At 36.7% G+C, this 15,361-nt stretch overlaps 1 long non-coding RNA gene across 2 annotated transcripts; it reads left to right on the top strand.

Moving 5' to 3' along the window:
- The first annotated feature begins 5,510 nt into the window (after positions 1–5,510).
- On the top strand, positions 5,511–7,118 carry LOC148692490 (uncharacterized). 2 transcript variants are annotated; one of them, XR_015954225.1, is made up of 4 exons: positions 5,511–5,833; positions 6,104–6,145; positions 6,460–6,695; positions 6,785–7,118. It is a non-coding gene; the product is annotated as an uncharacterized LOC148692490 (long non-coding RNA). The 2 variants fall into 2 exon arrangements; XR_015954224.1 differs by having other exon boundaries at positions 5,511–6,145.
- The last annotated feature ends 8,243 nt before the right edge of the window (positions 7,119–15,361 follow it).

The following is a 15,361-nucleotide window of genomic DNA, read 5'->3' as shown; positions in this document are numbered from 1 at the left end:
TAATCACAAAGCTTCAGTTTATAGCAGAATAATCATGCAACATCAGTTATAGCATAAATCAAGAATACGAATCAAATTTTATTATTCATCATTTTAGTTATACAATATTTAGCATGCATCATTGCTTTTATATTAGAATTAGTATCTAGCATCAGTTATAAAAGAATTAGCATGCATCATTTACTTATACCAAATTTAGTATGTTACATCAGTTATACCAGAATTAGGATGCAACATCATTTATACCAGAATCAACATGCAACATTAGTTACACCACAATCATTCAGTTGATGACATTTAATATTTTATGCAAACTCATCAGTTTATATTAAACATTCCAAAATATCTGAAACTGTTCTTTCATCATCATTCTCTTCTTGTTGTTGAGCATCATCTATCTCATCATTATCATTTTCATTTTGAGCATTAATTTTTGCCATCCCATATGATATGGTTCTTTCATCATCATCAGCATCTTTTTTTCAGTCACTTGATCATCTTATAGAGGTTGTGCAGGTCCCCTTACATTTTGATCTTCTTCAGGTTCTTCATGTTCAAGCACCAAATTTTTTGCTGCTTTATCTTTCTTTGCTTTTGGATCATTCTTGACTACTTGCTTTGACCCTAATACGGTTCGATCTTCTTCATGTTCTACATGTTCAAGAATTAATTTTTTTTTTCTCTTTAGCTTTCATAGCTTTTGGCTCCTTCTTGGCTACTTATTTTTCTAATTTCCTCTTTTGATGCAGGTGGAGGATTGACAAAGTCATATTCATCATCATCTTTTGATCCTTGTTCAACTGAATCCTCAATTGGTTTTTCATTGTCCATCTGTGAAAGTTTTAAGAGGTAGTTTTTTGATACTTTGTTTGAAAACAACACACAACAGGTATATGCATAATCACACATGCATAATCAGTTTTACACAAATATAAACTATATTTTAACTTTTTTTTTTTTATGATTATTGTTGACACTGTTTGTTTTTTATACTTTTTTTTTTTCCTAAAAAAATGCAGAATCATGTTTTACACAAAAGTACATGCAGCATCAGTTTTATCTCCAAATTTTCATTTGCTTATTTATCGATTTTTTCAGGGTAAATTATATTTTACCCCCTCAAGTTTGAGTGCAACTGTAACCTCATACAATATCTTTAAAATATTTCAATCTTATACATTACTTATTATTTTATTTCAATTTCATATAACCATTAAAAAATTTGTTAAGTTGATCGTTAAGTGATGACGTGACAAATGAATGGCCTATTTTTTTACTAACGTGGCAGTCTATCTAAATAAAAAAATTAGTTATAAAGTAAATTAAAAAAATTGTGCCCTCATCTCCTTCGTTCACCCATCTCTCATTTCTCTTCCGCTCATCCATCATTTTCCCAAATTTAATTGGGCTTTTCGTGACGGCATAGTGGGTATCTAAAGAAATCAAGACTCATCGACCCCCGCATCAGGACTCCTTGTTGGGTCTGTGTACATTGCACCAATTTCTCCAATTTCTAGTTTTCTGGCGCCACCAGAAGACCCCCTTCATCATCGGTGGACTCTATAGTCACAACCCCAACAACAACCACCCTTGCAATTATGGCTCATCAAGTACGGACACATACTCTAGAATATTTTTTTCCCATTCTACCCTCTGCCATTTTTCCCATTACCCAATTTTTCACCTCTCTTTGTTTTCCACTTTCTTTCCCTTGCTCATACCTGTTTGCTAAATGGGTTTTCTTCTCCGGGTTCGATAGTATGGACCATGCTTTCTTAACGAGCCATAAAGCGTCCTGAGAGAAAGTGAACTGGTTTTTTCCAGGTTCCAAAAGGGTCCTGAGTTTCTCGAATTGGGCCAGTATGAGTCGGGTTTGCAGAGTCGGGTCGGGCCATTTGGAGAATGAAGTACCAATCAGGTGGGATTTGGCGGATGGTGGCGAGGAGGACGTCAACAAATTTGTGGCGCTCAATCAGGTGTGGAGAAGATCGCCAAGGATGAGCCCTCCTAAAATGGGTCAATTGTATTTGATTTGATGGCCACGTACAATAATTAAGAGGGGGAGAGGTGGGTGAGGATGGGCATGCTGCGCTGTTCTCTTTAACTCCCTCCGCCTTTCAATTTCTATCACCACGAGTTCTGCTTCTGAAAAATAGATTGCTAGTTTTTTAAAATAGAGGAGCAAATGAGTGGAGAGATTGAAGAGAGAAAAGGAATGACTGGAGAGAGAAAAGCAGAGGGAAAGAGAAAATGGGTGAGACCCAATTTGTTTTAATTCAGTTTTTAAGCAATTTATTTAATATTTAATTATATTTATTGCCAAGTGATCATAGCAGGTGGGTTTAATACATGCCACGTCATCGCTTAACAGTCAAATTAACGGATTAACTAACATATGTTTGAAATTGCAATGAAATAATAATGAAAATATGAGATTGAAATATTTTAAAGATGTTGTAAGAAATTGAAACTGCACCCAAACTTGAGGGGGTTAAGTGTAATTTACCCATTTTTTCATGAAGAACTGACAAATCTCACTTGACTGCTATTGGCAAGCGTTTCTCATTTCCTTATATTGGTTTGATGATTTGGCTGTGATCACAAATCCAATATCGTAGACAAAGTAAAAGATTTTTTTATTAGAGATTGATCCCCTGAACTATTTTTTTTGGTAAATTAACTCCTGAACTATTTGAAATTAGCCAATTAACCCCTTGTTGGTAGATTTCATTCACTATTTCATTAAATTGAAGGGCAAGTTAATCTTTTCATCATTAATTCTTACTTGTCAACTATAACCGCCAATAAAATTATGACATATGGACACAAAATAATGTGTAATGACAATGAGAAATGTATGTAAACGTTCGATTTTTTTATGTTTTCTTAATATGCTATATGTTTTGCACATTATTTTGTGTCAATATGTTATAATTTTATTGGTGGTTATCATTAACAAATAAGAATTGATGAAATGACTAATTTGGGCTTGAATTTGATGGAATGATAAGTGGAATCTTACGTCAAGAGGTTAATTGGCTGATTTTAAATAGTTCAGGGGGTTAATTTACTAAAACAATAGTTCAAGGGGTCAATTTCAACTGGGTAGTAGTTCAGGGGGGTAAAACTGCATTTTACCCTTTGTAAAATAACACAAAAAGTTTTTGTTTTTTTTTTTTTTTTTTAATTAGTTTTTGTTTGCTTACCATGAAAAGTACAATAACACCACTGACGGTTGGTTGTTTATCTCTTTTCTTCTTTTGTGCTCTATCAATTGATTTCATCAAGTATCTTGCTGTTTCTTTGGCCCAGTTGTACTGTTTTATGTTATCAATGGAGGTACAATTCTTGGCCAAACTTCAAGGGAGTTTGCCTGCTGAGCTCCCAAGCAAATTTGTGTTAAGCAAAAATAGAATTATAAGGCAGGCCGCATCTTCATTTTCTTCTTTTGTCCCAGTATCAAATGCAACTTGAATTGCGTGTGGAATTTCTTTTCTACTGATTCTTGCCATTTTTTAGAAGTATTTATCAACATGTCTAGTTTCTTTCAACTTTAGGATTCTTGTGTTTATTGTTGACTGAGGGGCTTCTCTACCTCGGTTTGGGATCCCAAATTTGCGTTGAACATCATCAGCATTTACTTGGCTATATCCATTTTTGAATTTGAACATTCATTTTTCAATGTCATACCATTTCACAATATATAGGACATCCCAGTTTGATTTCTTCATTTGTAATTCACCTTTTACTTTTGCTTTCACAAGTTTCCCAAAAGGTGACTTATATATGAATGCCAAGACTTTTGGTTTTTCATCAAAATTTGGCTTGAGCTCTTGTATTAATTCTGTAAAGGCCATGATATTCAGTCTTATTTGAGCATAGTTCTCGTCTATTGCCCGACGTTTTGCAACATGAGGTTTTTGAGCCGATTTCTTTCTGGTTGATGAATGCTTTTCTTTTGGCGGCATCTTCATTAAAAAAAAAACGATAATAAGTATACTTTTTAATCAAATAATATGAAGTTATATAAATGACAAACTAGATGCTAAAGACAGATGTAGTATCACTTAGCACAAGGTAGATGCATCATCACCTAGCACACAAGCTAGTTGCAGCATCACTTAGCAAACAAGGTAAATGCAACATCACTTAGCAAAAAAGGTAGATGCAGAATTGGTTATTAACGCACAAGGTAGATGCATATTCCTTTTTTTAACATAATATATTTATGTGCAAAATTAATTTACAAACAAAAAGTAGTACCATAGTTAATTTACAGACAACAGGCAGGTGCAACATCAGTTCACATAAAAAGTGTAGCATCGATACAAAATGCAGCATTAGTGACAAATTGCATCATCAAGCGAGACGGTTAATGTTTTTACTCACAAAATTTAGACGCATAATCATTTTTTTCCAGATGTTGTTGAAGAATTAGTATACATATAAACTAAAAAAAGTGAAATAGAACATCTAAAACATCGAAATTGTTTTTTCTCGAACTAGAACACTAAATTTTTTGTAAAATCAAGTGCTAAAACACTTGATAATGCATGCATGTGTTTTCTTTTTTTACAGTTTTCGAAAGTGTCTTTTGCAAAAACAAGTGCAAAAACACTTAATAATGCATCCAAAACTTGATAATGCATTCCTTTTTGTCAAAATTCAAAAGATAATAATGCAAAAGAATGATTTGGAGTAGTAGAATACCTTTGAAACACTGATCTTCTGGAAATCGAGCTGAACCTGTGTATCGCTTACTGAAAATCTGTTTTGAAAGTATCGAAATCTATGGAGATTTTAGGGTTTTTTCTGGGGAAGTTTTTTTTTGCATGAGAGAGTTTTTGAAATGATTCTTTTGTGGGCAGATGAAAGAAAGAAAAAACCATCAGTTCGCGGTATTGAATAGGGCATACAATCTGTTTTTATGATTTTTTGTCGTGTACTGGTTAACGTGGCCGTTTATTAACGGTTATAGACAAGGGGCATGGGTCGTAATTTACTCGGTCTGTTTCTTTTTGGATTGGGCTTGGTTTTGTGTTGTTTTGGGTTTTTTGTCCCTCCTTGAAATGTTTTAAAAGATGTAGAGTTGTGTGAAATATGGTATATATATATATTTTCTCTATAAGTAAGGCTTCCTCATAAAAATTGAGATTAACCTATTTACATGAAATTTAAACTTAGGAATTCGAGGCTCCACATTCTGAACTTTTTTTTCACTCGAAAATTCTAAATTTATATGTTTATGAATTCAAATAAGAAAATTTGAGCATATCTATTTATAAATTATAACTATTGTTAAAATTTCAAGTTTATTTCTCTCATCCATATATAATGCTAAAGATTAAAAATGAAGAAAAATCAATAAAAATAACTTTAAAACTTTAAATCTTAACAAAAAAAAGCTATATACTAAAACTTTATTTAATGGTTACCACAAATTCAACGCCAAATCAGCCCAATAAAACTGGCCCAGCAGTGAGTCTTCGATTTTACCCCGACTATAATACCTTCCCCCATTTCTTTAGTCCGTTATCCTTTTTATCGCTCTGCTATTTTCTCATTTTATAAGTCCGAAATGATCGTGGACGACGGCGAGGGCGCCACCCTCGTGATCCACAAGGAAGTCAAGGACGAGGAAGAGTTCGAGAAGTTCGGGACGATCCCAACCAGTCTTCCACCGATAACCAGGAGTTCCAGATGGTTCTGACCATCATGAGAGATGGCTTCGAGAAGTTCGGGACGACGATCACAACCAGTCTTCCATCCATAACCAGGAGTTCCAGATGGTTCTAACCATTATCAGAGATGGCTTGAAGATCGATTGCAAGAGGTACCAGAAGATGGACAAAATTTGGGGTTTTGCCATCAAATCTCTTATATTATTTAGAATTGAGTTTTTTGTGATCTTGGATTCATAGAATCAAATTAACCGAGATTTGTATGAATGACTGTGTTCTTATTTGAGGTTAAGAGGAGGCTGAGATGGTGCTGATTGCTGATTTCCTTAAATTAGAAGCTTTTTATTAAGTTTTTGTTGATTATTTTTTCATTTTTTTCAATTTTTCTTGCATTTTTTCTCTCTCTCTGCTGAGTGATTCAGTTGGACATAGGGACACAATAAAGGACAAAGAGCAGAACCCAGGTGCCATCTCTCTCTCTTTCTCTTTTTCTCTCTCTGCTTTGTTTCATTTTTTACTTTAATTTTATTGTTTATTGTTCATATAGTTGTCGAGGAAGTTATGCAATTATAAATTTAATGAACAATTTGTATATTCTATTAGTTATGTAACTTATTGTTTTCTTTTGTTATTACTGAATAATTTGCTTAGGGAAATTTAGTTCCTGGTGGAATTGATTGAATGAATTGATGACCTATGAAAGAAATCACAATTTTTGCAAAATTAACTACATTCTAATTTATGTGAACATAATAATTGTGGTTGTTAACTTGAGCAGCAGGGCTTGCTCAATTCATAATTGAGGGTCAGCAAGATGATGGGGCGGAGCCCGCTAAGGAAAGTTCTACACCGTCGATGTTTGTGAATTCGAACCAATGAGGGAGGAACAAGTGCACAATGCTGTGAAATTCCCCTCACACCCGAAAGTTAGGGGCTCTCTCTTGTTGTTTAAAGACGGTCTTTTCTCGAAAAGAAGGGTCTCATAAAAGAAGAGAAGTGTTTCGGTGTGTGCCTGTAAGTGAATTGATTATTGGTGTTCAAGCTAATTGTTAATTTAATTCTCAACGGTTTCGTGTTTGACATTGTTTGTTTGTAAATTGCAGGACCCAACTGGTATTTTGGATTTGAAGTGAGTTTTTGTTTCTTTTTTTTGCATCGTGTGGAGTTTCATGTTCAGGTGCACACTTGTGTATATCATTGAGCCATTTAGGCAATTCATTTGGTTTAAGAGAGAAATCGATCACTTGGAGTCGAATTGTGAAAACCCATTTTGTACATTTTTGTAGAACATGTTTTAGTCTGACCTTGATTCAGGTAGCGGGTTGACTGAAGAGTCATCAACCATTCATGTGGGTATGAAATTTTGATTAGGTTGAAGATCTTGTACACCCTATCATATTAATAGGGAACACAATATCGGTAGACATTGAAAGTTAACCATTTTTTTTTAATTGTAAGTTCTTTGCCCTTGTTCATATTTCATCCTGAATATGCAGACTCTTATATCTTCCTTTTTCCTATATAGCATGTGTATTGAAGCATTGATGAGCTTGTTCTTATATCGTCGGGTGTTTGAAAGGTTCACTAAACCATTGTGTGTTCTACTTGAAAATTACGATGGCGCAAATTTGTTATTGGTGGAAAATATAGGAGGAATTTATGTCTAGTTCCTGAAGTTTTCTTGTAGTTACATCAAATGATTTATGAGCCTGTGAGCGGCCCCTAGTTTAGTTTGCAAAGGTGAATCAAGAAATAGACAATGAAATCCCTTGTCCATTTTTTAATTCTAAACATGGGTACTAGTACAAACCCACCATGTAGTAACCTACGAAAAAGTATTTTCTCTTCATCCACATAAAATAAATATCGAAATTATTCTAACTCTGAACTTTCCTATGCTTGTGGATACATATATGCACATAATGGATCTCTAATCTAATAAGAAATCATATCAAATAAGAGGGCATTGACCACGCGAAGGCCACGACTGCCTACGACAAGAAGATCTACATGTATCGTACAAATTCTTCTCTTACCACATACATAATGCAACTTTGAGCTGAACGGTTTGGAAAAAACTATGAACAATGGCCATCATCACCTTAACAAAACACTATGGTATCGTTTGACAGCTCGGACTATACTGACTATTTTTGTCAGATAGGATAAATAGTCATCGAATAATACTAACTAAATTAGTCGGGCGTTTGGTGAAGTACTGGACTAATGACTGTATTATTTATACTCTGTATGGTACTATTGCCCCTAAAAATTACAAAGCTTACGTAGCGCGCATGCTGAGTAACTAATAAGCTAACTACGTCCTTCGGTTGAATGCGGGGTGTGCCAACTCATCGGCTGAGCTCGGCTGACGAGTAAAATTTGTTGATGTTGCGTTGAGCGCATTGCTGACTTCTTGATCTTGCGATTGCGGCCGAGGAAGGAACAAATCTCGGCCTTTGGATTCTCGAGCCTAAAGATAAGACTGCTAGTTCTGCGAAGTTCAATATCAAATTCGGCTCTCAAGGTGCCGAATGTAATAACTTGGTAACACCTCACTTCTGCCAATAAGGATTCGAAAATCCTTCTCGACCGAGACTTGGATAGGTAACCAGTCGGCCTCGACGCAGTGCTGTTTATCCAAACTAAAGGTGCTTCGGGAACTGCTGATTCTACGGCAACAATACTGTTTATCCAAACTGAAAATGTTCGTCGGTTGCCTTCACAGTGCTATTTATCCAACCTGAAGATGTGTCGGCGGAAAAAGAAAATAAAAAATCTCAAGATGTTTGAGAGGTTTTGCGTAGAGCAATTGTGTGTTGAATTGGAGGTCCTTTTACGTTGCATGCCGCTTGGTATTTATAGAGATATGCATGCCCAAGTCGCGAAAACCAATTCCATTCACACTGTGACTCTGAGTCTTCATTGGTTGCTAACCCTACGTCTTATCAATCAAGACTTGCCGTCATCTGCAACCCAATGCAATCTTGTTTTGACTAGATTATCGGCATAATTCTAAGAATATCCAGCAATACTTTTTATTCCACCATCATAACCCTTATCCATGCATAATAAACTTCTGACAAATACCACATGCATGCATGATAACCATGCATCCAACAACTCTAATCAAACCTTCAGCCGTAACCATGCATGGCTGGCCAAATCCAAGCACACATAGATGACCAACTCCAATCTGGCATCCTCATCTTGCACTAATATCTATGCCAATTCGTATCCATCTACCAACACTGCAGTAATGTATTAGGACTCTTTATAAAATACTCTGATGCTTTAATCCTCCGCACGTCTAAATTCCAAGAACCCCAAATCAACTTGAACTGTACCGCTTGCTTAGAAATATAATTTGCATCATATCTATCCCATTTAAGAATATACCAAGATAATTCATTTTAAAGAAAATAATTATTATGATAAAAACCATAATATTATTCGTTAACAAAATTATCTTCACTTTTCCATCCGACGATCGGAAGTTATGCTCACTCAACGGTCTTGATTGCTCGGATCGATGGTGTAATTTTCAGCCCAAACATTGCCCCCCAATTTCCTTGAACTTCGGCTTGTAAGCCGAATGGTTAAGGAAATTTATCAATTGAACTAATGTCGACAACAAATGGCTTTGTGAAAACCAAGGCCATAAAAATTTAAATATTGGCCCAACTCTTTTCCACGGAATGGCCTCTCATAATCTCTTTTTAGTGATAGGCTACTCTGACACACCTAAAGGAAATTAAGCTTAGAAATTTCTGATCTTCAAAAATAGGTAATTTCCATACCTCCAACCTTATTGTGGGGTCCCAACCTGGCTTTCATCAATGGCCATGTCGAGTACACCACTTGTCCCTTCCATGCACATGTATACATGCATGCATTCTATTTAATGTAGAAAATGAGGGAGCTGCCGAGGTCGAGAAAAATTGGGTCGAGGTTGGGCAACAAACCATTCTGGGCAGCTTCTTGGCAGCTCGGCTTATCACCAATTAAAGTCGAATGATTAAGGAAATTAAGTCTCTCCAACCACCCAGGAGTACTTCGATCGTCATTCGGCTACCATTATCTCTATACACGGCTCGACAGAGACTTCTCTACCATAAACCTTATTATTTATAGTATCTGTTTATCAGGCCGAGAACCAACAAAATAAACTGCTTTGAAGTGTCTCCACAGATAGTCGAAGTCACATCAATAACTTGCCGAATACATCAGCCAAATATACTAGCCGAATATACCAGTTGAAGAGCTGCCATTGAAATTTTTTATTTTACCAATTGATTACTCGGCGCTCGACGGTGTAATTTTGGTCGTGCGCCATGCATTGTCCACCGAATGTACCGAAGCATCATGCCGAGTAGGCCACCATGTCAAATCAAAAATCAATTCTTAATGGGGCATAACATCTCCACCGAGCATGCAAATAAAATCTGGTCACTGAGTACAAACAGAACTCGGCAAAAACAAACTGCCAGTAAGCCATTCCAGAATTTTCCATAGCTCACTAGCTCACAATCAGTCGCTAGCAATAAAATCAACCTTTTCAATTTAATCCTTGCTTTGTGCGCCAGCAAAATGAAACCAACTTATCAGTGAAGAGCATCATCGAAAAACCATTCTTTTTCGGTACACAACTCGGTAGACTAACCACCAAGCCAGTCTGAAAATACCATAAATGTTCTTGACTCTGAAAAACACTCTTCATTCATAAGTTCATCTCGGTCGAATCAATAATCATCGAAAAATAGCACCCCACGACCGTAACAATATTCTTTGACCGAGTCACCATTATCTATATATATATACATATATATATTATTTCTCGACCGAGAAACTTTGAGAAAACAGGGTCGAGAATAATTTGATTCTCGGTAGCTCAGCCTACCATCAATTCTCGCCCATTGCTTCGATGAATACTGCTTTTTGCCTGTCCTTACTTTTCTACAGCAGACATATATACAGCAAATATTCTCTCTCGGCAAGGTGCAAATAAATATATTACCACTAATAAATACTGTGAGATGCCATATAATCTTCATCACGGTGGATATTACCACCAATAAATATATTACCACCAACAAATCTCGGCCTTTGGATTCTCGAGCCTGAAGACAAGGCTGCTAGTTCTGCGAAGTTCAATATCAAATTCGGCTCTCAGGGTGCCGAATGTAGTAACCTGGTAACACCTTACTTGCCGAAAAGGCTAATGAGATGACCTCTGCCAATAAGGATTCGAAAATCCTTCTTGACCGAGACTTGGATAGGTAACCAGTCGACCTCGATGCAGTGCTGTTTATCCAAACTGAAGGTGCTTCGGGAACGGCTGATTCTACGGCAACAATGCTGTTTATCCAAACTGAAGATGTTCATCGGTTGCCTTCACAGTGCTGTTTATCCAAACTGAAGATGTTCATCGGTTGCCTTCACAGTGCTGTTTATCCAAACTGAAGATGTTCATCGGTTGCCTTCACAGTGCTGTTTATCCAAACTGAAGATGTGTCGGCGGAAAAAGAAAATAAAAAATCTCAAGATGTTTGAGAGCTTTTGCGCAGGGCAATTGTGTGTTGAATTGGAGGTCCTTTTACGTTACCTACCGCTTAGTATTTATAGAGATATGCATGCCCAAGTCGCAAAAACCAATTCCATTCACACTATGACTCTGAGTCTTCATTGGTTGCTAACCCTACGTCTTATCAATCAAGACTTGCCGTCATCTGCAACCCAATACAATCTTGTTTTGACTAGATTATCAGCATAATTCTAAGAATATCCAGCAATACTTTTTATTCCACCATCATAACCCTTATCCATGCATAATAAACTTCTGCCAAATACCACATGCATGCATGATAACCATGCATCCAACAACTCTAATCAAACCTTCAGCCTTAACCATGCATGGCTGGCCAAATCTAAGCACACGTGGATGACTAACTCCAATCTGGCATCCTCATCTTGCACTAATATCTATGCCAATCCGTATCCATTTACCAACACTGCAGTAACGTATTAGGACTCTTGATAAAATACTATGATGCTCTCATCCTCCGCACATCTAAATTCCAAGAACCCCAAATCAACTTGAACTGTACCGCTTGCTTAGAAATATAATTTGCATCTTATCTATCCCATTTAAGAATATACCAAGATAATTCATTTTAAAGAAAATAATTATTATGATAAAAACCATAATATTATTCTTTAACAAAATTATCTTCACTTTTCCATCCGACGATCGAGAGTTATGCTCACTCAATGGTCTTGATTGCTCGGACCGATGGTGTAAATGTCGGCCCAAACAGGTACTGAACCAGATAAGAAAAGGGAAGTTACATCGTTGATATAATCTCAATCAGTTTAGTGTAAGTTACATCATTGATAGAAGGCAAGTCATTAGTTGCCAACACAACCTGCATAATAAGAGGCAATCATGTGAAAATGCTCAGCAAGGCAACTCATTCACAAAGCATTCATAATAAATTTCATGCCTTTAGTTATTTGGCATGAAGAAACAAGTTCGGAAAATACATGCTAAAGAACCAGATGCATTGAACATAAGAACAAGATTTGACAGTACTTGTGTCCCACGCCGGAGTAATTCTCTTCCAAATAGTAAGATACCCAAAATAATACCAAAAATATTTAGACTTACAGAAATATTTACTATAACTCATCAAATCCCACCCTCCATACGAACCTACTCATCGATTCACCAACCAAAATTAAAATCCCAGATTGAATATTTTCAATGGTAATAAACCAACAGGCTCCTCATCGGAGCCCAGATCCGAATTGCTATCCCTATCCTTGTCGAAGCCCGGCTCCCTTCCTCGTCAGAACCCAGATTGGAAGAATTCGAATCATCGTCTTCGTCCTTCAACCCATGGAAGGTTTTGTCGTCACTTGTCAGAGATCGAAGGCGAACGGAGGAGGTGGGAGGTGTGTGTGCGTGTTTAAGGAGGAGGGAGGAACAGAGAGAGAAAAGAAGAAGAAGGCGAAGATGAACTTGGGATCCAGACAAGAGAGTGCAGGCGATGTGAGAGAGTGGAAGGAGAGTGCTGCGATAGAAGGAGAGGGACGAAGAAGTGATAGAGAGGGACGGAGTAAGCGAGGAGAGCCATTCTACCCAACTAATTATCCGAAGGTTTTGGTTGGGATAAAAAAGCGGGCGGAAGGTGTATAAAATAAGTGGGCCCGGATTAAATAATTCGGTGTTTATTTAATACAAAGCTCACCAAACATCCGTTTCGTACTATTAATATTATCCGATGGCCTTATATAGCGTGCCAAACGAGGCCTATAGGCGATCTAGAATAACAGTTTGACAACATAAACATTTAAGTTCTTGAATAAGAATCTTAGTTCTTAAAAGATGATTTTCAGTGGTAAATTTATACAATAATTAGCGGTTTTGCTTAAAGATGGATTTTTAGGAAGAACTTATCACAGAGCTAGTGGTTTATATTCTGACAGCATAGATGACCCAGAGTGAGTACGCAATTATTTCTCTCAACTATTAAATGAGTTAATTACCATCTTATCCTTGCATATCTCCAGAGCGCGAGAGAGAACAGAGGCTGCACCTTCTTCCTGTGCTTTGCGCTCAGACTCCAACAAAGACGGCGTTGCATAAAGCGCCGCTCCACCGGGTCCGGCAGGGAGGGCGTAGTGCGGCAGCATGACATGAACCAGCGTCGTCATGCTCACGTTCTCCTGGCTAACCGCTTCCACCATTATTAGTCATGAACATGAACAAGGAGAAAGTCCAAACGACAAGGTTGTTAGTGACTTTCAATAGAGTTTGATAGAAAACAACCCTATAGCTAGGATTCCTCGTTTCACAAATATTGTAATTAATTGCAAATTAATGTGTTTTTTAAGCTCTCTTACTTTTTTTTTAACAAAAAATATTATCTAGATTAAGGTGATAGGAAAGTAGGTTAAGCCTCACAATGTAAAACTATTATCTAGTTTAATGTGTTCACAATGTGCTAGCAATAATGTGATTCAAATTTGCTAGCAATAATGTGTTCACAATGTGCTAGCAATAATGTGATTTAGATTAATGTCCTAGCACAAATGTGATCTAGATTAATGTATAACAAAAAATATTATCTAGATTAATGTGTTCACAATGTGCTACCAATAATGTGATTCAAATTTGCTTTTACGAGAATCGAACCTATCTCACCTACCACTGAAGAAAATAACCTATGGACGGGATAACTTATGACTTTTTTTTTTTTTTTTTATATAAATTAAAATCCTTTCTTTCACTTCTATAACTTTGCAATTCGTTCTCGCACGCCGTTCTCTTTGCAGTCTGTCATCGAACCGCCGTATATGCTCGTACCAAACTAGCAATACTGTCAGAGACTCAGAGCCTAGTTTTATATTGGACTCTAGAGTATTCAGTACTTGTATTTCTGATAGTATTGTCCCGCCAAAATCTTGTAAATCAGGTATGCTTTACTTCTTGGATATCTGATTAAGTTTTCTTTTCAATATGTTTAGCCACAATATCCCCGAAGAAATCTTGTTTGATATTCTTGCAAGATTGCCGGTGAAATCTCTTTTGCGGTTTATATGTGGTCGTATATCTTGGAAACGTTTAGTTAGCAGCCCTAGTTTCAAAGATGCTCATCTCGAAAAGAACATCGTGCAGAGTTCTTGTGATTATCTCCTTATCCAAACAGATGACAAGAAAAATTGTTTGTCACTGTTTGATGCCGAAACATTGTCCAAGTGTTTGGATATAGAGCTTCCTGCGGACAAATTAGGTTTCAGATTCTTTGTTCATGGTTCGTGCAATGAATTGGTTTGTATCTCTGATTATAATTTCTTGAGTTTGAATAATCCTATATACCTATGGAATCCATCGATCAGAAAACTCAAGACGCTTCCTAATGGCTTCATTCAGCACACAAGCCATTTTGTTAATCTCGGTTTCGGGTTTCATAGTGGGGAAAACGACTATAAGGTTATGAGGCTTGTTAGGGTTTCACTTCCGCGCGAGAATGTCGTCCTTGAAGTTGAGGTTTACAGTCTTAGATCAGATGCTTGGAGAAGAATAACTGTGATGCCTTCTTTTTCAGATACTGTCGTTTTGTGGCAATCTAGATGTAACTTCGTTGATGGAGCTGTGTATTGGATTATAACAGAGCTTTCTTATATTTCCGTCCTTGCTTTCGATATGAGGAGTGAGGTTGCTCAAAAGATTGTGCTACTACCCGAATTTATAGGTCAAGTTTGTATTGGAGTGTTTGACAAATCACTCTCTTTGTTCCATACAAGACTGTTGAGAATCAATGTCAATTGTAGGTGAAGTAGGTGGATGTTGTAGGTGAAGTAAGTGTGTGAGGTTGGTGAAGTAAGTGGAGGTTGTAGGTGAAGTAGGTGGATGTTGTAGGTGAAGTAAGTGTGTGGTGTAGCTTTCATTTGGTTTGCTATAAATACCCAAGTCCTCAAGCATTGTATATCATCCAAGGAGAAACAAAGCCTAGAGCTAAATAAGAAAAGCTTTGCTAATTAGTTTGTTTTGTGAGCTTTCTTTAAGAGTGTGCTCTATTTTTCTTCTTCTTGGGATCATTAGAGTTATCTTGGATACTCTTCTTATTCAACAATTGGTATCAGAGCCAAGTCGGTCAGGGATCGTTCTTGGTAGA

This window comes from Pyrus communis, chromosome 12, assembly GCF_041283825.1.
Source record: "Pyrus communis isolate YQ-2024b chromosome 12, ASM4128382v1, whole genome shotgun sequence".
NCBI lineage: Eukaryota > Viridiplantae > Streptophyta > Magnoliopsida > Rosales > Rosaceae > Pyrus > Pyrus communis.
This window is presented reverse-complemented; position numbering and strand designations above follow the sequence as displayed.